This window comes from Podarcis muralis, chromosome 5 (genome assembly GCF_964188315.1).
Source record: "Podarcis muralis chromosome 5, rPodMur119.hap1.1, whole genome shotgun sequence".
Lineage (NCBI taxonomy): Eukaryota > Metazoa > Chordata > Lepidosauria > Squamata > Lacertidae > Podarcis > Podarcis muralis.
The window spans coordinates 64,926,950-64,953,807 of record NC_135659.1 but is presented as its reverse complement, the minus strand read 5'-3'; the positions used below and the strand labels follow the sequence as shown (position 1 = coordinate 64,953,807).

Sequence of the window (26,858 nt, the reverse complement as noted above, 5' to 3'; positions counted from 1 at the left end):
CTCAAGTAGCTCAAAATCCCCAAGCACTGAAGCCAAGCCTATGCCCATATAGAGGCAAAAGCAAGGCTCTTAACTACTGTATATCATTAACTATCTGCCTAAAGCATTTGCCTGTGTGTGTTTTACATATTTCTACTTCACATCAGCAGGTAACTTTTGTCCTCGTCTCCAATTAAGAGTTCTCCAGAACTCGAAAGCTTGCACACAATTTTGTGCCATTTCGGGTGGCATAGGAAAGGTACTGTCCTATATACAGATCTGGATTTTTCTTCTTATGGGCCAACACAGCTTTCTTTGCTTTTTGTAATCTTTGCTTTGGAAAACTTTGGGGCTGGGATGTCTCAAATGTGGCCCAGCTTCTAGAGCAGACCTTAAGTACCTAAGTAACTATATTTAATGACACACAGTCCTTGGCATGGGAGGGGGAGAGCATTGCTGGATGACTAAGAGGAAATGGAGAGCTCCTTCCTGGTTGATGATTTAAACTCCTGGAGCTACTGATAGAAGAACCACTATGCTAAAAGGTGAATCTTGTCAGGGGAAACTGAGGCTAATTTCAGAGCAGCAAGCAGGACAAGAGGAAAGGTCTGCCATGCACTTGCCAATCATGGAGTCTTCAGCAAGACATGTCTAACATGCAACTATAATAATATTTATTTATTTATTTATTCCCCAGCCACTCTGGGTGGCTTCCAACAAAATATTAAAATACAATAGTCTGTTAAACATTAAAAGCTTCCCTAAACAGGGAAAACCTGGGGTCCCATTTTCTCCACCCCAATCAATATATATATATTGATACGTAGGGACTCTGTTAAACCGTTAAGAAAGTGAGGACAATTTATTGCCTTCTGTGTTCTTAAGTGACCTGTTAAACCACAAAATAAAGCACTGGTTTCAATTTAAGAAGCATGCTGTTGCTCTGGTCATCCCACAGTGCTTGCCTCCAGCCCTTCATTTTGGGCTTAAAGAAAGGGACAAAATCAATTGACGGAACTTTTGCATTTTTAAAAGGGCAATGTGGGTCTTCAGGGAAGACATAGCAAGTTGACAATCAGATTGTCAGAAGAAGCTGAGCAAACAGCCTGAGGAGAAGGCAGGCAACTGAAGTGGAGCTGTGTCTTTGCTACAAGAAGAAATCCTGAAATCATGAGCCTACAGCAGTTTCAAAAGCTCCAGATTATAATCCTGGACTGTGCTCTCAAGCATGTTCCAGATGGCTGACCCCACTACTTGGAGGGTAAGAACACCCAGGCTGATGAATTACCACCTGAATTGCTGCAGCTACTCAGTTTCAAGGCATATAGCAGACTCTGGGACACACAAGGGTGTGGCAGAATGGTTTTGCACTATTCCAGTGTGGTTTCAAACAATTTTACTTACTGTGCTGAAGTAAATATATTATTCAGGCTCATTCCAGTTCTTGCATTTAGCACTAAGCCTGGAAGCTATGGCCCTCCAGAGGCTATTGGACTCTAAATTCCATCATTCCTGATCATTGGCTATGCAGGCTGGGGCTGACCGGAGTTTGAGTCCAGCAACATCTAGAGCACCACACCCCATCCCTGAGCTATATCATTTTGTTAAGGCAAATCTGGTTCCCACTCCTCCCCACAAAAAAAAGCTACCCACTACTCTCAGCAAAAGAAGGTCTGTTTCCCCAGAGGGGGAAGTCCTATAACCATATCCTGCTCCACAGACCCCAATATTCATGACACATAACAAAGCAGAGCAACCCTCTTGAATAAAGAACCTCTTTCACAACCTTATTCTATACATCCTTGAGATTGGGGAAGGGCTGTAGCTCAGTGCTAGAGCATCTGCTTTGCATGCAGAAGATCCGAGGTTCAATTCTTGACATCTCCAGGTAGGGCTGGGAGAAAACCCAGCATGATCCAGCATCCTCTGTTCCTGTTTTATGAAAACACAAGTCATGGAAAAGCAACTGAATGCCCAAGACCATGTGGTCCAAAAATTCCTCCACATTACAGAGTCAATTTTATACTTGGATCAATAGGGGGGCCCCAACAAAGCTTTGAAAAAGGCAGTTATCATTAGCCTGTCCTAAGTACACATTAAGAGCCCTATTGAATCAAACCAGAAGTGTATCTAGTCAAGTATTATGTTCTCACTGTAGCTAGCCAGCCAAAACTGGCTCAAGGCATTGGGCTGCCCGAGTCCAAGAACAAGATGCCCTTCCCCATTCCACATACAGAAGGTGGCCTGACTAATAGTTGAATCATATTTCAACACTGGCGATGGGAGAGTGTTCTCCACAACTTGGGGCAGCAAGCATGCTTAAAGGAGTGCTGGACAGGCCACATGGAATATACAGCTCTGTCCTCCAGAATATTGCTCCCACTTCCTGCTCCCCAACATCTGCTGTCTAAGGCAGCTGCCTCAAAACGGTAGGGGTAGTCCTGCAACCAGATGCTTAGGGGAAACCCGCAAGGAAGACATGAGCATACTTCTGCTTTTGATGCCCATAACTGGCATTCAGAGCCATACTGCCTCTGGCACTGGAGGTAAGATAGCCATCATGATTATTAGCCACCGACAGACGTACTCATGTAGGATGAGGATAATTCCCCTTTTAAATCTGTTAAGCAGGCAGCCAACGTGGTGCGACTTGCTCTGCTACCCTAGAAATGCCACAGGAAAAGTTGTAGGTGATGCTAGATTCTGGGACCACCATTTTCACTCGGTTTTGTCTAACAGCACTCTTGGGCACACCCAACCAGGTTGTAGATTCACCTACCGATACAGAAACCTGGCAATCGCCTGGAGTTCACCACCACCCCTTCTAATATATATGTACCTCACATATAACCTTGGATTCCTGTGCTTTTTACAGCACTGACATTCAGAGCTGCACTGCCTGATGATTTCCAAGGAACTTTCTTCAAAAGGAGGAACATGACTAAACTCCCAGCTATCTGAAGTAAAAAAAGAACCTACAAAAGCACACACACAAAAAGAACTATTTGCTGGCACAGTCTGTAAAGCATTCTATTTTGAACATCCTTTAAACAAAGAAAATAAATGCTAAGAAACAAGGGACTGAACTCCTGGCTTTCATTTCACCTTTCTTGGCAGCGTTATCCACCCATCAACTTACACATATCACATTGACTTACTTTTTGTTTTACATGATTTTTAATAAGTCATACTTTGTCTAGGTAGCCACTAAGGTGGTGTTGACACCTGCTTTCAAAACCTGTACAGGCTGAGCCATTTGCTATGGCTAGGGGCTGATGCAAATAAAGATTCTTCTGATCTGCTGAACCATTCCTCCTTGTTCCGTGCTCTTTCATTTAAATATCTCTCTAAAGTTCAACACTATCCAATAAAAGAAAGATGAAACAGTCTAGGGAGAGATAAACAGAAAGCAGAAGGTACGAAATTTCAGTAACTGGCCTTTGCATTCAGAAAGGTCATTAAACATGCTTCCAGAGAGATTTTATTCAGTAATCCTAAAATGTAACATCAAAAAGGCTTCAACCAAATCTCTCTTAAACATCAATATTTAAAGTTTTAAGAATGGCAGAGACGAGAAGGAAAGCTCAGTTTTATCATCTTCAAGTAGATGACTCTGAACCACAATAGTAGACAGACACCCCAGAATTTTGTTAGAAAAGCTATGAGTGTGAGGTTATCATGCAACACCAGAAGCTTATAAGTAAGATAGTATGATATGATAAATTCATAAACCTGGTGATATTGTAACTTACATAGTTCAGTGAAACACCTGCTATGGCAGTGACAGAGATGTGAAACTGCAACAGAGGGCTGTTCTATGATTTATGGTCCAGCCTAGGAGCAGAAATTTCCCTATGCATTTGGGGCTCAGATACCACAAATCAAGTGTCATTACAGCTCACCCTTGTACTCCGTCTCAACTGAGTTCCTTACCAATTTAGTAGCTTCTTGGCTGAACATCAACTCCCAAAGTCACTCTCAGTGAACACGTCAGTGGTGGGTGAGGCCAGAGGCAAACAAGGATCGAACAAGTTTACATCCATACCTCTATCCTCCATCCCGACAAATCTGAGTTCAAAGATGCATTCAAGTGAAGCAAAACATTCAAGGAGGGTGTGTAACAAGGCTGGAGGGCCAGAGAAAGCTGGGTCTGAGACGGCCACCAGGTCTGAGGTTCCCCACCCATGACTTAAGACTGCCAACATCAGGAATGGGCAACCTACGGCCCTCCAGATATCATAGGACTACAACTCCCATCGTTCCTGGCCATGAACCATGCTGGCTAGAGCTGATGGTACTTGGATTCCACCATCATCTGGAGAGCCACAAGTTCCCCATCCCTGATCTACACACACTGAAGAGGCTAAAGTCATATTCATGCAGTACTGTGCCTAAGTGCTCTTGTTGCTCCAGTAATATTCTGATCACATGGGGCAGCCAAGATTGTATAGGCTATTGCCCCTTCCCTTCTGAGCTACTGCCACTGCCACACATAGTACCTGTAATCCTGGCAACACCATGCACTTCTGCCATCCAAACACTACAGTAGCAGGATGGTAGCCAGTCACAGCAATCAGCAACTACACCTCTTTGGTAATACAGGAATCCAACCTAAATAGATCTGTCAGGGGAATTATCAAGCCATTGCTAATAGACTGGGGTTGGGTGGGGAATAACTTCAATTGAAAATAAGCAGGACTGAAAATAAGCAGCTTTCATTTTCCCATTAGAAAACCTTGAGAAAAAGTCATATTTCTATTTTTATTGGTTGGGTCATTTGTGCCAAGCTCTTTAAGTCTATATTTAAAGAAAATATTTCAGAGTGAGTAATAAAGTAAAAGACTAAAATATGGCCAGGACTTTTTTCCTATTTGAAGTTTTTGTCTTTTATCAACTTAAACACTATACCAACAAGAAACCTATCTGAAGAAAACAGAATTGCTCAAGTTACTGTATCTGTGCTTCGCTAGCCTGCTGTTTGGGTTACCGCAGTGTATTATATGTGTGGCTGCCTTTGAAAGTGGTCAATGTCCATATTATGCCAGTGAATGTCATCTGCAATGGCTTCCAGTTCCTTTCTAGGCCTGATTCAAAATGTTAGTGCTAACCTTTGAAGTCCTAAATGACTTGGCACTATCTTACCTGAAGGATAGCCTCCTTGCATATACAGTGGTACCTCGGGTTACATATGCTTCAGGTTACAGACTCCACTAATCCAGAAATAGTGCTTCAGGTTAAGAACTTTGCTTCAGGATGAGAACAGAAATCGTGCTCCGGCGGCGCGGCAGCAGCAGGAGGCCCCATTAGCTAAAGAGGTGCTTCAGGTTAAGTACAGCTTCAGGTTAAGTACGGACCTCCGGAACGAATTAAGTACTTAACCCGAGGTACCACTGTATACCTTCCGAGACCTTAACATCCTCTTCAGAGGCCCTTGCCATGCGGCCTCATCAAGTTAGGTGAAGCAGTTGGCTACAAAAGAGGACCTTTCTAGTAGTGGCACCCTAGTTCATGAATTCCCTCCCCAGAGAATACCTTTCCCACCATTTCTAATCTTAGTATCTTTTTGTGCTTTTTGAATACCCTACTGTAATCTTTTAGTTATTATTTTAGTTCTAAACTGTTGGGGGTTTTTTAGATGGTTACTGTAAATTATCTGAAAAATCTTGGTTACTGGGTGGTGTGATATTTTATAAACACATACCTAAATAAAAATACTCATTGTATATGTTCAAACTTTTTACTGGCCTAGTCTGCGAACAGAAAATATATATTGTGATATTCTAATTTAGTCTCTCATGGAAAAACTCTAGTAATGTTTCTGTTTTATAACAGGTTGTCAAAGGTCTGGCAATAATTGTGCAAGTACACTTGAAACCAGAAGGCTCAAATTCATTTTTGCTTGCAATCTAAACTTTGCATCCATCTTCAAACAGCAACAAGAACCTGGGAAGTTCCAATCAGAGTCTCGCTCTTTACACAAAACAGTACAAGCCAACAACCTTTCCAGATAGGCAATTTTTACTTTACACTCCTCAGCTAGACTGGAATCAGGGACACATGAAATGTAATGGGAATAGATGTACTAAATTGTTTATACCAACCAACCCTCTCCCCCTGTCCCCCCACCACATAGACATACACACACCCCAACATGCCCAAGAGTTACAGGCAACACCCTTCAGCAAAGTAGTTGCTGCTTCAAAGCAAAAGGCATATTTTAGTCCTTAAGTTAAAATACAGTGTTCTGCATAAACAGACCAGATGGGCTGCATGCTTAATGATGGTGGAAAGGCAGATAGTTTACTGCAGCTTTCATATATGCGCTGCAAAAAATGTATGAACAAATGGCGTGCTGTGACAAGTCTACCAGGCACTTTGAGAGGGAAAAATCACTCGCCTTCATGTGGATCTTGATGCCACGGTTAACACAGTCTCTGGGGAGGTGTCCAGAGTTTGTGTCCACAGTGATTCATGTGCTGGTAACTTCACGTTTAGACAACTATAATATGCTCTTTGTGGAGCTTCCCTTAAGGCTGGCTCAGAGGCTGCAGCTGGTGCAGAATGCTACAGTTCAGGTACCAAGTGGTGCTCCTTCCCAGTCAAATATCATGGCAGTGCTGCAAGATCTGAACTGGCTGCCTATTAGTGACTGAGCCAGTTTTGAAGCTTTGTTACCTGAATATAAAGCCCTAATCAACTCTGGGCAAGGTTACCTGAAATACCAACTTCATCTCTGCAGCCTTGTAATGGCATTAAGAAGGCTGGCAATTAGCCTTGCCATGGCCTGATGATTATCAGCTCATAGTAATTCAGAGGTGAGCTTTTTCAATCGTTGCACCAATGTTGTGGAATGCCCTTCCAGTTGAAATGCAAGAGGCCCCATCTGTACTGGCATTCCAGTGACTTTTGAAGATGCACCTATTTACACAGGAATACCCATGAATTCTTGCTCTGGATCTGCCTCTTGAAATCGCTGGATTGTTTTAATGGGTGGGTTTTATTGTACATTTTAACTGTGGATATTTGTATCTTAATGGTTCTGCTCAGTCTGTTTTTTATATTCTTTAAACTGTTTAGATATTTACTCTAATGAAGCTTTGCATTGGTAGATGACACTATAAGCCATGCAAGAAGAAGCTCCTTTCCTCCCTCACTCCCTGGGAGACAGAAGCAAAGGTACTCTGTATTCTTTTTGCATCAGTCCGTAGCTCTTTATTATCAGCAAGACCTTCACAGTAGCAAACTAGGAACCAGGAGGCAGAAGTTCATGTCTTGTACCAAACAAAAAAATGGTTTACATGCTACCCAAGGAGTATTTGAAAACAAAAGTCTGCAATGTTTTCTGAACATTGCAACATAGCACTTTCCCACACTCTCTTAAAATTGCAAATCTTAAATTACTTGCTTAAATTACAAGTGGCTCTCTTTGCAGCTTGACAGGTTGGTCCCCTGTCTTTGCTCAGCAAACTCCTGCAATCCTCACCCACACATGGCTTTTGGAGGATTGAAAGGAGGAATCAGATGTCATTTAAAGTTTGCACAGACTGAGGCTGGGCCTACACCTCCAGCACAATTAGGTGATAAAATGGCATGGACAGTATGTACTTCAGATGAAAGATACCAGCTTTGAATGTTCCCTGCTCTTCCAAACACCCCCTCCCAGCTAGATACAGTGGTACCTCAGGTTACAGACGCTTCAGGTTATAGACACTTCAGGTTACAGACTCTGCTAACCCAGAAATAGTACCTCGGGTTAAGAACTTTGCTTCAGGATGAGAACAGAAATCACGTGGCGGCGGCATGGCGGCAGGCCCCATTAGCTAAAGTGGTACCTCAGGTTACGAACAGTTTCAGATTAAGAACGGACCTCCAGAATGAATTACTGGTAAGTTCTTAACCTGAGGTACCACTGTATTGGGGAGGGGGGTTAAAGGGCAAATGAAACTCAAACAAGCACAAGTCTGTGAAACTAGCACATGCAGAGAAAAGGTTCTCTCCCAGCCCTCTGTCTGCAGTGCTGATGTTTTATTTGCAGCCAGTTTCCCCACATCTGTGGTCTGAAGTGGTGAAGCTCATCTGCATCTGCAGTATCTGTAACTGAGGGTTGGAAGTACAGCAAGGTAAGAACAGGCTCTTTGCTCCTATGTCCCACTAGCCTAGTAGCTGGAATATTTTCTTCGACTTCTGAGAATGGCAGTCCACTGCACAGAAGCTTCCAAAACATACCTCAGGGGCCCATCGCCATGAGTTTATGTAACTTTTGCCAAACTTGCTGAAAGAGCTGGGTTGAAGCTGCCTGGGATAAATGGACAGAGTGACTTTGGCAGCCCACCCTGAAACCTGTTAGGGAAATTAATCTGGCACCTCATCTTCAAACGAAAAAGAGTGTGCATTATAATAGGGCCTCTTACAGCACAGAATAGTAAAACACAAAGAGTTCTTCTAAAGGATGCAGACACAGGAATGCTTTACTCAGCTCCATGGCAATCCAAAATATGAGCCTTAAAGACTGCTTGCTGAATGGGAAGTTTAGCAATTCAACACTACATTCGCCACTTGATGGTGGCAGCATCCATTTATGACTTCCATTATCTGAAACAGATCAAACATAATAAAAAGTATTTATATTATTATCATCACCCACCACCTGGTAGCTGCAATACAATACTGCCCAATAAAGGTGCTTCACACATTCTCTTGAGAGTCAGAACAACAAGACTTAAGAGTATTGCCTTGTAGTGAAGTATATGCATGTGTGAATCAGATCTTAGATACACTGGAATAGAGGTGAACAGAATATTTCAACTCCCACTGGAACATGCATCATGCTAAAATTACTGGATAAACTTGAAAAGGAAATAGGAAAAAATATTACTATCTATCGCAACACAAGGCCTCCTGTTACTGATTCTTGAGTGGAAACAGATAACTATTCATGCCATGGTGACTGCTATAAAGCATACCCTGGCAACAGGAAGCCAATTTCCCCCCCTTACAAGTTAACAGCCCATCATTTGGGAATCCCCATTTTTCAAACCTGACAATTTATGAAATTTCTTATTTGTACATCCAAGAGATCAAAATGTTGGAGGAAGGAAAATTAAGAGCCACCCAGTTCCACTCCTTCTGCAAGCCAGTTTAATAATTATAGGCTAGCTACCTCTTCCTCATCACATTCCAATTTTGTTCCATATTACGTTTTACATAAATTATAAGTGGTGACACTACCCAAGCCAGATAATTCTGTCCATCTGACAAAGATCAGAACAACAGTGGCTTATGACGGATGCTATGGTAGAGATCTCTAATGACTCAATATCACACATTCCAGTCTCTTGTGCATTTTAAAACTGCTGATGTCTTAAGAACCAGAGTTTAAAAAAAGCTCTTCATCATATACTTCTGTTAATTCTTCTCCTGAAATTTTGTCATGTGTCAAGTCAGCTGTCTTCCTCTTTTGAGCTATATTTCTCCCTTCAATTTCATTTTTTTTAAAGTACATTTTTCTGAGCTACAGGGTTAGCAAAAACAATGCAAAACAAGGAAGTACCACCAAACAGCTGCTATTATGAGCCGTGAAAAAGATGGTGGAAAATCTTTCCACTTTGCCAGAGTTGCATAGGAACAAAGACATGCTTTCTGACAGAAAGTTAACAAAACATTTAGAAAGTATCATATCAAAGTCAAAACAATTCTTGCCCTTATCGTACCATTTTATATCTTACTGTCTTTGTAGTTGACTATATACGCAAATGAAAGAAGTGTGCATGCACACGAAAGCTTATACCCAGAACAAACTTAGTTGGTCTCTAGGCTGCTACTAGACAATTATTTTCTTTCTCGACTGCATCAGACCAACACAGCTACCTACCTGAATCTAGCATCTACACAAATATCATACTAATAAATTAGTATGGATTAGTTGGATTTGTTTCAAAGTCTGAGTAGATATAACAGCATAATCCATTGAAAAAACACAAAAGGCTTGAACAACAAATTAGTAAATTACCATATATGTTATTCAAGGGGCTATGGGCACCACCCTCTCTTCCTACCCCCTAGAGCACTGCCCTCATATGCAAGAAATAGAGGAAGTACATCCATATTTCACTTTTCCAAGAGTTCCAAGTAAAAGTCAGGCACGGTAGACTGTGCCTTGGAAAGCACAGAAAGCTGACAAAGGAAGTGGGAAAGAGTGTGTCTTTCTTAACTTTATCTTTCTGCACTATGTACTTTCCAAAGGAGAAAGGGGTCACCAGTCCTCAAGACCATGGTGGGAGTAAGGGGGAATCTCAGAGGCTTCATCCGTGCCAGGTGAAGACCTCATAATTTAACATGTGAACACTTCAGAGAACCCATTTTCCGTCGATGGTTAAAATATACCATGAGAAGGGACAGAGCTTCAACACAGATCTATTAGTTATATTCCCCTGTAATGTTTGCATTGAGGAATCAGTCCTCCAATTCCCACATAGAAAAATAAGCTAAACATACCTGCTTCAGTCATTCTACACAAAATTCTACCCTTCCCCCACAAAAAACCCAACATGACATTTTGTTAGTATGGCACTCTGGTAACAAGACCACTTTAGTTAAACGGGAAGATGCCTGCAATATTGACAGAGTGAGATCATAGTTCTCATAGCCTGAACAAGACACTTAGGTAAATATTTCACCCTGTCACATGTCTCAAGAAAGGTACTTGAAAACCAAAAAATTACTGGTATCCAACATAACTAGATTACGATAACATGAAATGCTTGGAACAGAGCAAATACGTCTGAAGAAGGTGAATTTAAATCCTGCTTGTTAGCAAAGACCAATGCCAAAGGAACGGTGCACATTCAGGAACCATATCTATGAACACAGTTTAAGTATCTTCACAAAACTATCAGGGTAATTGAATTTAGACCTCAACTTATCTCAAGTCTTCAAGTCAATCGAGAATTGAGCGAGGCAAAAGCCAGTCTCCAACACCTCTGTTCTTTAACGGTGACACATTATCGAAGCCGCACCAACAAAATAAATTATTATTGCTTCAAGCAGCAGCAAGCAGCGTTAAGCGCAGAGAAGAAATAAGCTAGCGCCAAGGCATTGCAGTGGTACACCTGGGCTCCTGGGTGCCACTTTAAAACGAAGATCCTCAAAGCAATTTACAAAACGCTGCTTTGAACTGCACTTGTGAGAAAAGTGCATTAAAATGACATGGCAGTTAATAAGGTGCCACTGAAGGGCTGCTTTATTATGCTGAATAGTTTCCACATTTAGCTAACTAAAATAATTTTAGTGAAGGTTTAATTTAACACATAGGAGGTGACAAACTAAATGTACCTAGCTAATAAAGCAGCAAACAAAACAAATGCTGCTAAAGCACCCTGAACTGCACTGTGCCCAAGGTAAGGCCACTTTCTTTAGTTATCAGGTTAATACATAATGCAAATTTTCACACCAAGAAATTGCACACAAGAAACGGGAGCCAAATCACCGGATTTCAGGTTAGAATTGAAACTAACATGTAAGTGGGAGTAACTTCATTGAAGCCACAAAACTTGAAAGCAGAATTACTACTAAAGAACCACTTGTTAAAAGGCAACGGTGGAGGGGCCGAAATAATAATGATTATTATTAAATATGAAAGGGTTGCATTCACCAACATTTTATTCAGAGCAGCCCCACTGAAATTATTCAGTAGGTCTACTAGGAGTCTCACGCACACTGGATACAACCCATAGTATTCTGACTTCTCACCTGCAAAAATCTCAAACCACTGGTATCTTTTTTAATGGGCATTCTTATAACCAAACCAGAATTTTCTATAAACAGACTGCAATTCTGCCAGTTATGAATATACAGCTGAAGTGATCTGCTAACTCATAACTCATGCACAATCTGCTAGGCCAACAAGCTCGTATTGCACACAAATCATGGATTCTGAAACCATCGACCAATGGAGGTGCACCTATCAGGAGCCAAGTGAAGCTGCAAGAAAACCAGGCCCAATCCATTTCAAATTGTTAAGACTGAAAAGTCTTGCAAATATATGCTTACAAAAGTTACTGGCTCACAAAACATTTTACGAGTTGGCTTGTTAGTCATTTGTGGTAGCACATCAGTGGCCTAAGGAGCCAACTCTCTTGTCATTTATAGGGAAGTAAGTCCTACCAGTTATTCTTACCAGCTGCAGATATCTTGGGGAGTGGATGCTTAAAGCCCGACTTAGAAAAAAACAACACACCACGTTCACTGAATGAGGTGAAAGCAGCATAGAATACATACATGCTTGTCAGCTTTATTTTAACTGCTTAGCATTTATTGATTAATTTATATCCTGCTCTGCCACTGCAAGTAGTCAGAGAAGCATACAACCCAGGCAGAAAAGGGAAGCATGAGATTCCTGTTGTATATAACTAGCACCACAAGCCTCATCTAATAAGGTTCCCACTGATAACTGAGTATTCAACAGACACTGCCTGTTCCCTTATTACATTTCGCTCTGTCATCAAAAGGATAAAAAGGATAACAAGTTACTTTCATTTCTTAAATAAAGTTCTCAAGAAGCAAAAGTACAGTGGGTACAATTCTACATGATATGCAAACATTTCATTTAGCCAGGGAAGGTTCACAATGCTCTGTGGCATCACAAAGTGCTCCTGTTCAGTGTACAATCCCATTCCCGCACCGGCATGGTTTTTCATTCCCTATCAAACATAGTCAATTTAGAGATATGTGGCCACCCAATCCGCCAACCTAATGCCATGGGGGGAGTGTTCCACTCTCATCTCTGAACTTCGAAATAGAGGCAATTATTTGGGGGAGATATTTTGCACACCTAGAGATTCCAAACATTTGCAAAATTGGCTTCAACCATTCAGATTGTATTTTTAATCAGTATTCCTGCAGCCCGGGGGGCTGGACTAGATCAGGGGTCAGCAACCTAAGACCCATGGGTCACAAGCGGCCCACAGGGTTTGTTTAACCAGCCCATGAGCCACCCCCAAACCGAGCTGCCTGCTTGGCGAATCCCCGCACGCTGTGCTAAACCGGCTCAGCGCGGCGACTCACTTCCGCAGCGCCGGAAATCACAGAGGGCTCTCCGCTGGAGTGAACCGGCCCAGGTAAACCTTGCCGACCCATGGACTAGATAGTCCATTGGGTCCCTACCAATTCTGTGATTCTATGGTTTTCCCCTCCTTTAAATGTTTTTTTACTGTATTATTATTATTGCATCTGTATCCTGCCCCTGCACAGTGGATCACACAAATGAAAAGAGAAATGTTCAAAATGAAGCTTCACAGGTAGAAGGGATTATAACAAGCCATGCTTAGATTTGAAATGTTGTTTCCTATCTATGCTCAAGTCAATGCTTGGAGAAAATAAGTTACTAGCTATGCTCCTTGAAAACAACACATTTCATTTGACCTTTGAGGATTCTCTGTTGTGGGCTGCTTAGACATTTATTAGGAAAAGCAAGATCAAATCAATTCAGAACATATTCAACTGGGGTCTGAGAGCTTAGATTAAAACCCTTTAATCTCATAGCAGAGAATTCTCTATGAAGTGGAATCGAGACAACATGATTTATACCATAACCAGGTTTTATCCTTGGAGCCTTATATTGTAAGAACAAATAATACTTTCAGAACTAGTAAAAACGACAGCTTCAACATGGCAGTCATAGAACAGCACATTTTGCAGCTGGTTGCAATGTTCACAAGAGTGCACAATGTTTCATAGAATGCATAAGCATCCAGAACCAAGCCCATAACTAAAAAAATTTAAAGGACATCCGGGCGGGGGGGGGGGGGGAGGCAGAGAGAGAGAGGACAGAATAGTGTTTTCCTATACAGTGATGCCTCGCAAGACGAAAATAATCCGTTCCGCGAGTCTCTTCGTCTAGCGGTTTTTTCGTCTTGCGAAGCAACCCTATTAGCGGCTTAGCGCTATTAGCGGTTTAGCAGCTTAGCGGCTAAAAGGCTATTAGCGGCTTAGCGGCTTAGAAAAAGGGGGGGAAAGCGAAAAAAATCGCAAGACTTGCAAGACGTTTTCGTCTTGCGAAGCAAGCCCATAGGGAAATTCGTCTTGCGAAGCAACTCAAAAACGGAAAACCCTTTCGTCTAGCGGGTTTTTCGTCTTGCGAGGCATTCGTCTTGCGGGGCACCACTGTATAATACTTTATTTTTGAAACATTAATCATGCTGCAGTTTGCAAGGTCACTTATAGAGGAAGAGGGACATCGGGGGCAAAACAGAGTAGGGGACATAGGACTACAAAAGACTGAAAGGATCAGGGCAGGGCATGCTTTGCCCCACTCATCTGTCATGGCCACAGAAGTCCCCCACCCCTGGTCTGAGTTAGGGGGGATGTGAAGTGTTTGGCAATGTCTGGGAGTTTGGGTGAGTTATGGGTGACAGATGCGGCTGGTAAGCAGGGGAATAGCTCCCAGTAACTATTTAAAAATATTTGTATTCGTAGGGTTCCAATATGTAACACAGAAATCAGGCTTAGATTAATTCCATTCTCTCCAGCTAATTGAACTTAATATAAATGGGAACAAACTCTTGTCTTGTTGCTTATGCAGAAGATTTGTGTATATGGGTTCTCTAGACAAGAACAGAAAACTAAAAAATACAAGTTTCCAGATGAGCCCTTTATCCAGCATTAATGATGTGAAGACTGTCCACGGAAGTCTTCCCTACCTTGGTGCCCTCCAGATGATGTCGGGGCTCCCATATGCCCCAGCCAGCCTGATCAACAAGCAAGGATGATGGGAGCTGTAATTCGACAACATCTTGAGGTCACCAAGTTGGGGGAAACTGCTCCAAGGTTCCAACTGACAAAGGAGGCTATCATAGGGCATGACAACTGGTCCTGATGTAATGCAAAGGTGGTCACCTATAGGAATGTACATGCTTACAGAGCATTTCATGAGTCCCCCCCCCCTTTAAATTACCAAAATATGTAACATTAAAGTTGAAGCCAAACAGGCCATCTTTAGAGCAACTTGCATTTGCACTAAATGTTTTGGGATGGAAAGTGAACACAGTACGAATGTGCAAACTTGACAGTCTTCAACTCAAATGCATATACTATGCCAGCAGATCTAACAGCTGAATAATAAGGTTTCCTTCAGCCCTAAATAAAGATACTTGGTAGTTTCCTGTGTCTGACGAACGCAATAATCTTTCCCTCTCAGCTGGATTTCGGAGTTTATTTAATGTGCTGCCACTGTGCCAGGCACATGAAGAAAACAGAGACACATGCCAGCAGAGGCACAACGTCCTTTGATGACATCCTGACTAGGCCACAAAACGGATTGCAACCTCGCCCACACTTTAGGTTCTACCTAAAACAAAAAACAAAACATCAGGCAGGTTTTAAGTTAAGGGTTTGAGAAAGAGATCAAAGTTGTGTCAAACATGGAAGGATGTATTGACTGAAATGGAGAGAGTCACATACATTTGTTTCTCTGGTGCAATCACTGAATGTGCTATCTTGCTTCTTCCTCTTTGCCTAAAGCCCTTTATTTCCCTTAATCTTTGCCTATTCTTCATTTGGCTTCTTGGCTATGTCTCGATCCTGATGGATTTTGCTCTCCTCATCCCACCCCATGGTTGGCCTCCAAAGCTATGCTAAGCCAGGGCTTACGAGGAGGCATGTGATGCAAGCCCCAGTAGTTCCATTCTCAAAATCCAGAGTGCAAACACTCCCACTCACTGCATGCGCACTGTGATTCCAGTGCTGGATTTTTAATCTGTGTCCACACCAAGTGATCTCTACTGCATATGTATCCTGCACTTTGTTATAAGACACTAGTTTGGTGTGCTGTTTCTCAAGCCAGCTTCACACAAACTGGCATCCTTAAGTTGCTCCTAACTAGTTTCCACTCAAGGTGTGTGTGAACACCTCTGCATGGTGGTAAAGGAATCACAGAAACAAACTGAAGCCATGCTAATGTGAACACTGTGTGAGGGGGGAAGAGACCTGTAAACACACACACACACACACACACACACAACCCCACTTCACTGCACAATAAGACAGTAAAGGGAACACACCCTAAGACGGAACCAAGAATAATCACTTGCTGCTAAGTTTTCTGTCCTCACAGAGGGAGAGGGGAGAAAGAAGGGCTACTTTGAGGAAATCAAGCATTCTTAAAATGATATATATCATGTTTGTCTATCAGCCATTCTAGTCAGAAGTCATGGACATTTTGGCCCTAATTTATTCATAACGTAACTGATTGTGTAACCAATGTGCACTTTAGAACTTTATGCTCCATTGCACACTTTTTCACTAAATGGAACATAAGATAGATTGTATTTGCAATCCTACCCAATTACTGTAAAAAGCTGATTAAACTGTGTTTTTCTCATGAGAATGTTATGCAAGAAGACTTTTTTCCCCCCTGCTGAAAGAAGGAAAGGAACATACAGGAAAGGAACTCACCTCAGTTATTAATGCTAGGATTAAGACTGCATTGCCACAGTTCTGATACTTCAGCAGTAAACACAAATAGTGCTCAGTTGCTAAGGTATAGCCAGAAAAAAAGGAGTATTCCTGTATGCAATTTCGTATTATGTTCCATTTCCAAACAAGGAAGCTGGGCAGATTCAGTCCTGGTTTATTTTGCAATCCATGGGGATTTCTAAAATCCAGGAGCTTTGGCTGCATATGTACATCTGGTAATTTTAGAAGTAGTCAACTACTGGAAACTACAAGGCTCACCAGAACTGTGCTTTATTTCCTTCCTATCACTTATTTAATGGAAAGGAAACATTTTACTTTATTCACTCCCAACAAATGCTGGGCATCAAAACCTTAACCGGTACCCTACGAACCCTCAACTGTTACGTGGGTATGTGAATGAACAGATTGAAAACCATTATACATTTCCCCAAATTCCCAATGGTTACTTATTCTATGAGGATTTAGGTATTTGGCCTTTCAGTGGAATCCTAAGACCTCTGAATTCAGAGCAAAGTCAATAGTCACAAGAGATAACCTGGTATTGAAAGAAGATTAAAGAGCAACTTCTCTCTCTTCTTCCGTGACTGAATCAAGTTGGCTATCACAATCACACTCTAAAAAGATAACCAGTTCTAATCCTTAGGAAGGGCAGATATGATTGCTGCAGATTCACTGGCGTTAGGCTACACTGCTGTTTCCTGAAGCAGTGTACAAGCCCTGTGTATGTAAATGGCAGCAGACACATGTTCGGGAGCCCTAAGGCCAATCAGATATCAGCTTCCCCAGGAACACGTGCATACATGTATAAAGACACAGACTATATATACGCAGTTTCATAAGCAAGCCCCCTATTTCAGAGCATCACAGCTCTACGACAGTCTAAATAATTTACACCAGAATTCTAAAATATTCCTCATTTTTTACATTCTGATCTGGAAACCTGTTTCATGCTTAAGCATCTCTCCCACTGAAATGAAAGGGACTAGTGTGCCATGATCTTTTTAAGTTTTACATGAAACGAAATGTTATGTTATACAAGGTAGGTGCTCCACCATTTTGCTGCAAGTCTTCACAGTGTTTCCTTACATCATCACTCTCACACACATGAAGCTCACACTTCACTGTGGGTATTCTGCTGCAAGTAAACATTTATAAGGCTGGTAAAGAAAGCCACAAGTTGAGGCCCAATTGCAACTCAACCACAGCTTCTACAGTGCAAAACCAATCAAGTCGTTTAGAAATAAGCAATTCTGTACCAGCACACATTTATAAAGGCTCAGTTAAACAAAGATTTGGTTGTTGTTGTTGTTCGTGCACTATAGCTGCCAAGCTCAATTCTACTTTATGCCAACAATGCCCTCCTGAGTGTGGGAGGGGGCATGAAATCTATAGCATTTGGCACATCAGAGCACACACTCGCTCTGTGTGTGGCTTCAACTGCGAACTGTTCTGATAGTCTTTATGCAACTGCTTCAAAGAAAAGTATTAGCACACAAAACTGTAAATGCTCTGCACTAAAACTCAGCTCCAACAGTTACTGCTCAAACTGAGGTTGTAAAGGACGCTTACAATGGAATAAGTTCAACTGAACCATGTGGAACTTACTTCTGAGTCAGTATGCATAGGAGAATGATGTTACTGTAATCTTGCGCATATTTACTTGGGAATAAGGGGGAGTTCCAAGAATCACTAGCACTGCATGATGTTTCTAGCAGCAGACCCAGGAAGTTGTATTAACATGGATACACACATAATGCGCAGAGCTGCCCTTAGTCCTAATGTCAACAGAGGGCTTAGTTCCATGTTAGGCATGCATAGATTTGACAAGTTAAAGGTCCAATCAAACCTACTGAAACTCTAGCCAAAACGTACAATTATTTTGCCCCTAATTTGAGCCCTGCATTTAATTGCCCTTCAAGGACCTAATATTGTTTCCTTGATGGTATCGATCAAGGTTAAAGAGACCGTGGGAGAGGTGAGGAGAGCCAAACATTCATAAAATACAATATAGATATTAAAAGAGAAGAACTCATAATCTATCCTGAATATTTAAGTCTTGTGGCCTTTTGAAACAATAGCAGTTTCTCTGAAGTGTTGTTTTGATGAAAATACTGTGCATGAAAATATATTTATAGAAACAGAAGAACACAGGACTTCCTGTTTTTAACTCAGCTCCACCTTAAAAGCTATACTTTTTTTCTCCTGCCGATTTATACTGCAGTTAAATGCACTTCTTTGCAATTGCCAAATAAAAACAGTTGCATTTTATTCATTTGCTGTTGTGAATATATATATAGCAAGGGGGAACACTCAACTTTTCCACTGTAATAGGATGCAAAGAATGGCCTTGTCAAAATCACTATAACAGGATCATAACAATGTCAGAAAAATCATAATATGATAGTCTCCAAAATCCACTCCTGCAAAGATTAAAAACTTATTTAACAAAGATTAAAAACAATCCACTCAGCACCTTTCTTGCACAAATCCCATTAAAATAAGTATAACTACACAAGAAATCTGTGTTTTCATACTACCATCATTCATTTCAATGGCATCTGCACTGGAGAGGCTCCCAGAGGCATATAACTTAGATGTTTCATGTCCTTAAAAAATAGATTGTAACAGTTGAGATCAAACACATTTCTGAGAATTATAGTTAAAATCCTTCTATGCTTGCATAGAGGAGTTACAATCTATATCTATAAGAAGTATTAGTCAGGCCAGTTCCCCCCCATTCTGTGAAGTGTCCTTTAGAGGGGGGCCACAGGAGGAATGATGGGGCCAAAATCAATGTCATATCAGTTGTATTAAACCCTTTTAAAAATAATTAAACCAGAGACACTGTGTATTCAGTTACAAATCCCGACATACAGATATAGCTAATTGCTGCTATAGTTATACCAAATGGCAAATGGAATATGATAGTAAATTTCATGTCAGCTTCAATTTCCCCATCAAGTTGGCAACATCAGTGTTAAAAATATCTCAGATTTGAGGTACAGGAGTGTTTTCATTTCAGTTTTAAACAATGCCACAGTAATTCTATCAAGATGAGCTACTGCTTATATAGGTTTTTTGAAAACACATACAGAAGACTCCACTTACTTCATGCCAGTTTCTCATTGATACCACAGCTCTGATTATAGACATCTCAACTGCATCTGGAAATTTTCCACACTCTTTCTAGCAAGCAAGCTAACATCTAATGGTACATGAATAATACCTCAGGGATTACTAATGTAGTAAGTCAACTGTTTTGAAGGTTTTGCAGTCACACATAATATAACGCAGACATTGCAAAATGTATGTAGGATGATTAGATATTCAGAAATTGAAACACAATACGCCAAGTAATCTACATGCCAAAATTATCTATAATAACTTTAAGTCCTTTTAAAATTCACACAAGTCAGATATCATCCACCACCAAGGACTCTTTAAATGCACGCAGGCTTGGATGGCATGAGCCAGGAAGGAAGTGATGCATATAGAACAAAATTGCTCACTCCACACTACATTGAAATAGAAGACTGGCACCAAAAGGAGACAACATGACCACTCTCACTTCCTCACACCCCACCCGTGACATTTTGCAAATAGTAACAATATATCCCAAAAGGAAACACAATATACTATTTCAAAATAGGAAGTACTACAGACAGACAACTGCATTAATGACAGGAGAGGCTCATCCGCCCCCCAAAAGAAACCTTGCTCACTGATGTCACCCTAGGGGGAGAAAACAGCACAAGACCAGTCTGTTGCAACACTGCCAAGTTTGATAATTCAGTAGTACTGCCAACTACAGAAGCCACCGGCAACTCAAAACTTTAATACGTGGGTCAGATCAGCCTGCAAAGTTGCCTCAAGTTCCCCACTAATCTTTCACCCTTCAAATGTCTGTGCTATGGAGTGAGAAAAATAGAGAAACACACACTTAATTTAGTCAGCTTTTGAAAACAACAAAATACACGCTGTCCTCACAATGGTTCTACTCCACACCAGGATGCTAAGGTGAGATGGATTTCCGGGCACTGCATCTACAATACTAAGACTGTGGTGCCATGACTAAACTGGGCAGACAAAGTCACCTTAGGAAGCATTGTGGAAAGAAACACTATTAACCAGCAGCCCAAGTTCCTGGAAAACAGAAATTCCTACTCCAAATGATTTCTAATGACCCCACTTACTACTCTCACTATGCGGAAGGAGGCCAGGCACGCTCTGATGATACCTTTTGGATGGTGCCAGTGGCAACAACACAAGGCATTGCAAGTCCCTCCCTGCGCCATTTTGAATTACCCGTCCATCAAAAAGACTCTCCTGCCAGTGCTTGGCCACTTTTTAATTTCCGAGGCTATGCTTTGCAACTTGCAGTGTTCCCAGCACAAACTTGAAACCAAGTTCCATTTTAAAAATCAAAAATCGCTGGGACAGAGGAGGGGTGTGTGTGAGAGAGAGAGAAGCAGAGAGAGAACGCCTACTGCTAGCAAAAAAGAGGGGTGACACTTTTTTTAAAAAGAACATTAATCTGGAAGCAGCCAAAGCATTGTCATAAAGTCAAGGGATGTCTTTTGACCCAAACTGGGACCCTCAGCAAAAACACAATTACACAGCAGAAGACAAGACCTACCTCCTCAGGAGCTCGACAGCAGAGTGGCAGCAACAGGATGAACCCTGCAAGCAGTACAGAGAAGCCAAGCTGCCGGGGATCTTCCCACCAACCACAACAACCCAAAACAGAGAAGTACAGTGTCTCTGGCACCGTTTCTTTTCCTGATATCCTGTTGCATGGGAAACTGTGGGGAAATCCTGTATTTTACTTCCCTATTACTGGCACAAGCAAGAAACTTAAGTCCAAGTGGAGTGTGGTGGGGAGGGGGAGCAACACCGGCCACAAGTTAACAATGTGCCATTCAAGGCGTTGCCTACCAATGATTTGCCTTTCCCCAATGCAGAGTGCACCAAAGCAACCTTGTGGGAGGGTCACCAAGATGTTAGTTTTGGAGACACAGGTTAATAAGCATGTTCTGCTTATTATACTGGGGGTGGAAGTGAAGAGCAGGTCCCAGAGTTCAGATCCTATTGGTTAAACTCCCTTATATCGCCTCTCCCCTCCCCCAGAAAATGTTGTTATACACCACAAGAGGTTCTGTGAACAGAAGGAGTGACCACCATGTCCAGCCAAAGACATCAAAATAGTAATCAGAAGGCGTAAGGAACATTTGCCTGCCTGGCAGCCACTCCCAACAGAGACGCCTTAGAAGGAAGGAAGGATTCCAGTTTATGTACGCCCTACAAAGAAAAACCCCACCATTCAACTAGCCCTGGTAGAGGAAGGAAGCCCCCCCCCCCAATCACATATTTGCATCCACATCAACCATAATAGGAGCTCCTAGCACAACACACCCCTTTCTCGATGGAGCAGCCTGGGTTCTCCTGCTTCCAGGATGCAGTTGGGACACCCTCCCCCGCCTAAATAGCAGCTATCCTTCATTAACCGACTGGCAGAGCAACCCAATCATACAAAGGGGGGGGGGGGATTCCTCCAGAGGCAAGTCTTAAAAAACTGCGCAGGGGAGGGGGTGTCAAAGAAGAAACGTGTCTCTGTACTGTCAAAATCGCACAAAACCACCCCCATCCAACCTCAACATACAATCTGGGGTCCTGACTCCAGTCACCCTTTGGTACCCTGGGTGGGTCAGGAACCCCCCCCCCTGCAATCTCCCCCCCCCCCCGGCTCGGCTCGCCCCGCCAAGCACACACACGTCCCCTGCCTGCACTCCGGCCAAGCACTTCTCTGGCCGGGCTCCAGCCTGGCTGTCAAGGCTCCTCTCCTTTTCCTGGCCGGGTGCAAGACCTCGCCACCCGCTTCCCCGTCCCCTCCAACCTTCCGGGGGGGGGTGAAGCGGGGAGACGCTTCGGCTGCTTTCCTTACCCCGGAGGGAGCACACCCTGACCCCTCCCTGCCGGGCCCTGAGCCAAGGGGAAGCAGCAGGGCCCCTCGGCCTGGCGGCGGGAGGGAGGGAGGCGAGCCGGCCCCGCACTGGGCCGGGAGGGAGGGAGGGACCGGGAGACCGAGCGAGCCGCCGCCTCTGCGGCCGCAGCAGCAGCGGCGCCCCGGCTGCTCCTTCCTGCGCAGCTTACTCACCCCGTCGCCGCTGCCTGCCGGGGCGAGCCAAGCCGGCCGCCCGCTCGCTCGCTTCCGTCCTTCTTTCCTTCCTTCCTTCCTCCGGCTCTCCACTCGCTGCTTGCCTGCCTGCCTTGCTGGGCTTGAGGCGCGGCAGCTCCAGTGCGCGGCAGCGGCGGCAGCTCATCCGCTCCGCCCCCCTTCCCTCCCTTCGCTTCCCTCCTCGGGCTCGGGAGGAGCCGCCGCGCCGGCGGAGGAGGAGCGAAAGCGGCGGAGGGGCGGAGCAGCGCGCTCGGCCCGGGCAGGAGGGGTCAAAGCGCCCGCGCGAACGTTGCGCCACTTTCGTTTTGGAGGGGAGGCGAGGGGCGCGAGTGATAAAGTCTCCAAGACTAGAGGAGATTCAGTGCCGGATTTACTATAAGCTAAACACGCTATAGCTTAGGGTGGGCCCCCAACAAATTTAAAGGGGGGAAAAACCTGGATATACATTTCCAAAATATAAGATAAAAAGCAAATAAAACCTACATACAGCAACAGTGTTTTGTGTTGTGTAGGCCCCCAATCATTTTAAGTTGGAGCTTGATAATTATTTCACTATTAATATACTTCCTTTTAATTGTATTTCAGCTCAACAATTACTTTGCTAAAATACATATTTTGTTCCGTGCAAACCGCTTTAGATACCTATTAGGTCCATAAATTATCATATAGCATATATTCAACACAAAAAACAGCGACAGTTTGTTGTTGACAAAGGACAGCTGGACGTATAAAGGGCTCCATTACCTTCAGTAGCTTAAAGGGTACCCCTGCCCGTACGGGCCAGTCTTGACAGACTCTAGGGTTGTGCGCCCATCTCACTCAAGAGGCCGGGGGCCAGCGCTGTCCGGAGACACTTCCAGGTCACGTGGCCAGCGTGACAAGCTGCATCTGGCGAGCCAGCACAGCACACGGAAACGCCGTTTACCTTCCCGCCAGTAAGCGGTCCCTATTTATCTACTTGCACCCGGAGGTGCTTTCGAACTGCTAGGTTGGCAGGTGCTGGGACCGAGCAACGGGAGTGCACCCCGCCGCGGGGATTCGAACCGCCGAACTTTCGATCGGCAAGCCCTAGGCGCTGAGGCTTTTCATTAAACCTAAATCCGGCCCTGATAGAGATATAGATATTTATATAGATATAATACATGCACATGCCGTTATGAAAGAGGGGAGGGGGCTGCTAGTTTTAAATGCTTCATACCAGTAAGTAATAAATAGTTGAAGATAGAAAATTAGCATAGCAGGAAGAGGGCTAGGTTAGGGGGGGTGGGGAAATATTCCTGTATGCTTAAAGAGTTAAAAAAAGAAGACAGCATTCAAGAAAGGGGTGATGTGGTCACCATGTAGATGTTGCTTCTGTACTATTTATTTATTTCTGACTACATTTTATTAGGATTTATAAAGAGATAAAGCTTATCTATCATATGTCTTTTTTGTCCAAAACTATAAAAAAGATCAAAATACAATAAAAACGGGAAAAGAGAGAGAAAGAAAAGCAGGAAAAATAGAGGGAAAAGATTAAGAAGCAGAAATTGGCAAGAGATTTTAAGAGAGTGAGAGAAAGTATTCTGTACTATTTACACAATCATTTAGGGTTTGCCCAACCTGTAACAAGCTAAACATTCGCTGTCTATGTTACAGGGGAGCAGAAGTCACAACGCACAATACCAAGGCTTGGGTTCACCCCAATGCAAAGCCAAAATAGGCCTCTCACACACCATGTGCAGGGCTGAGCATAGATCAACTCCTTGTGAGCATCACAGCTGACTGGGAACCAGAGCTGAAACGCTTGTGTGAAACTCAATGAGCCTACCTTTCCCCAAGCCAGAGTGAGCGATTCCTGGCCCCTTCTCCACTGTAAATTTGTGAGTCATCCTAAGACTGTACATGCTATACCTTTTAAAGCACATCTGAAGCACATTCTTTCCCTCAAAGAATTCTGGGCACTGTAGTTTACCCCTTGCAAAGTTACATTTTCCAGCACCCCTTAGGAAACTACAATGCCCAGAATTCTTTGAGGGAAAGAATGTGCTTTAAAGGTACAGTGTGTCCACAAGCCTTGGTGCGATGTTTGTCACATGGTTTGTCCTTGCAGGATTTGTTTTTCTTTAACAAATAGCCTGCAGGGGGGGGGGGGGAGCGCCAGATTGGGGCTGACAGAGTAGGGTGGGAACATTAACCCTTTCCCCAGCCTTAGAAGAAAGTATCCTATTGATGCCAATGGGATCTCTTCTCTAATTGCAAACAGACTCTATGCTGGAAGGTGCCAGCAATTTGTTTAAAAAAGATTTATGTCTACTTTGGTCCTCTAGAACAGGCAAGCTTCAGTGAAATGTTGAGCTTTGTTTTAAACTGAGGGCTGTTTGATTATTATTTTTTGTCAGTTAAACATAATTTCTTCCACGACTTGCAATATTATTAAGTGTGTTCTTATTGCTTAGGATTCCAGCTACCAAAACTGTCAAAGTCAGTTCCACAATACATAACAGGCAGCCTTCCAAACTGCATCCTGAATTTGAACTGCAGGCTTACATAATAATTGCAACGGACAGATAAATGTGATCAGGCCAATGTACATGGAGAAATATAACCTGTAACCATGAGACTTGTGTTTCTCATTGGAAATGTCTGACACATGCATTATACAGACAAATAATTTGATGCCGACAGTATCTGTCAATGTACACTTATTTATTTTTAATAAATAATTTTAATTGCCACAATAAGTACTTTTAGTATGCACACGTTAAAAAGTCATGTGAAGTATACATTTAGTATAAAGTTTCATATAAAATAACCTAATCATTACACAGCCAGAGTCCATCTCGGCTGAGAGTCCTGGAAGACCTGCTCCCTGCTTTGCAGACCTTTTTCTACCTGGCTTGGGAGGGTGGGGCCCTGACTGACTCCAGCTACAAAATCTGAGGCTACTGAACAGAATCTTGGGCTGGGATCCTTGTTTAGGGGGTTTTGCTGCAAGGGGCTATTGTTGATGTAATTTTTTGTATATTTTGTATCTTATGATTTATGTGGGAAACGTTCAGTTTGGTTTTGCACTTTTTGATGTTTTGTTTATTTTTTTATACTGTATTTTTTGCTCTATAAGACTCACTTTTTCCCTCCTAAAAAGTAAGGGGAAATGTGTGTGCATCTTATGGAGTGAATGCAGGCTGCGCTGAAGCCAGAACAGCAAGAGGGATTGCTGCTTTCACTGCGCAGCGATCCCTCTTGCTGTTCTGGCTTCTGAGATTCAGAATATTTTTTTTCTTGTTTTCCTCCTCCTCCAAAAACTTGTGGTCTGGTGCGTCCTATAGAGCGTCCTATAGAGCGAAAAATACGGTAACTACATTCTTTATGTTCGTGGTTATGCAATTTTTTCATGTTGTAAGCTGATAGCATGGTTTTAACTTTGGAAAGGCAGCATAGAAATAAAACAACTGATTAATCATCATCAAATTAGATGTTTAAAACGAAAACTCTGCTACTTGTGCAGAGCAGTTTTCATACATGTTTAATTGCAGCCAGATAGGGGTGAATTTCAACAGAAAACTGGTTCTGTAGAGTGCTGAACCAGAAGAGAAGCATGTTCTAGACTTGGGGCCCATAGCCACTTCCTCTCCAAAACGAAAGCCAGGTTAAGCACACTCATTTACCGGTAAGCATGTGACACAGGTCACTTATTGTTCTGTCCTTTATGACGTTCAATGAAAGTTACTCCATGTGTGCTTAGAATGGTAGCCTTAGTGCTAACAATGTTTTAGCCCTCAATAAACAAAAGGAAGGCTGTTGTATTTGTTTTTCACACATTTGCGCACAACTTCCAAAACTCTTCTGGTTAAAAATCACTCTAAAATAAAATTAAAAAGTGAGTCCTGTGTCTTTGAGGGGAAATCAGGGTTGACGTTTTGCTGGCTGTGGTTTACATACTTCTCATCCCACTGCATTCCACATACAGTGGTATCTCAGGTTACATACACTTCAGGTTACATACGTTTCAGGTTACAGACTCCGCCAACCCAGAAATAGTGCTTCAGGTTAAGAACTTTACTTCAGGATGAGAACAGAAATCATGCTCCGGTGGCGCGGCAGCAGCAGGAGGCCCCATTATGTAAAGTGGTGCTTCAGGTTAAGAACAGTTTCAGGTTAAGTACGGACCTCTGGAACAAATTAAGTACTTAACCTAAGGTACCACTGTATAGAAGCTGACTGGACTGGCAAATGAATCCTGCTTCAGTGA

At 42.8% G+C, this 26,858-nt stretch overlaps 1 protein-coding gene across 3 annotated transcripts in view; it reads right to left on the bottom strand.

Moving 5' to 3' along the window:
* The window catches only part of RAP1A (RAP1A, member of RAS oncogene family), a 93,188-nt gene extending 70,395 nt beyond the window's left edge, over positions 1–22,793 (bottom strand). Inside the window, exon 1 of one of the 3 annotated variants that reach the window (XM_077929058.1) lies at positions 22,604–22,793. The gene's annotated coding sequence lies outside the window, so the exon portion shown is untranslated. Of the gene's footprint in view, positions 1–21,085; positions 21,213–22,229; positions 22,255–22,603 lie in introns of those variants that run through there. The other 2 variants (XM_077929059.1, XM_077929060.1) reach the window with 2 other exon arrangements.
* Positions 22,794–26,858: the final 4,065 nt, after the last annotated feature.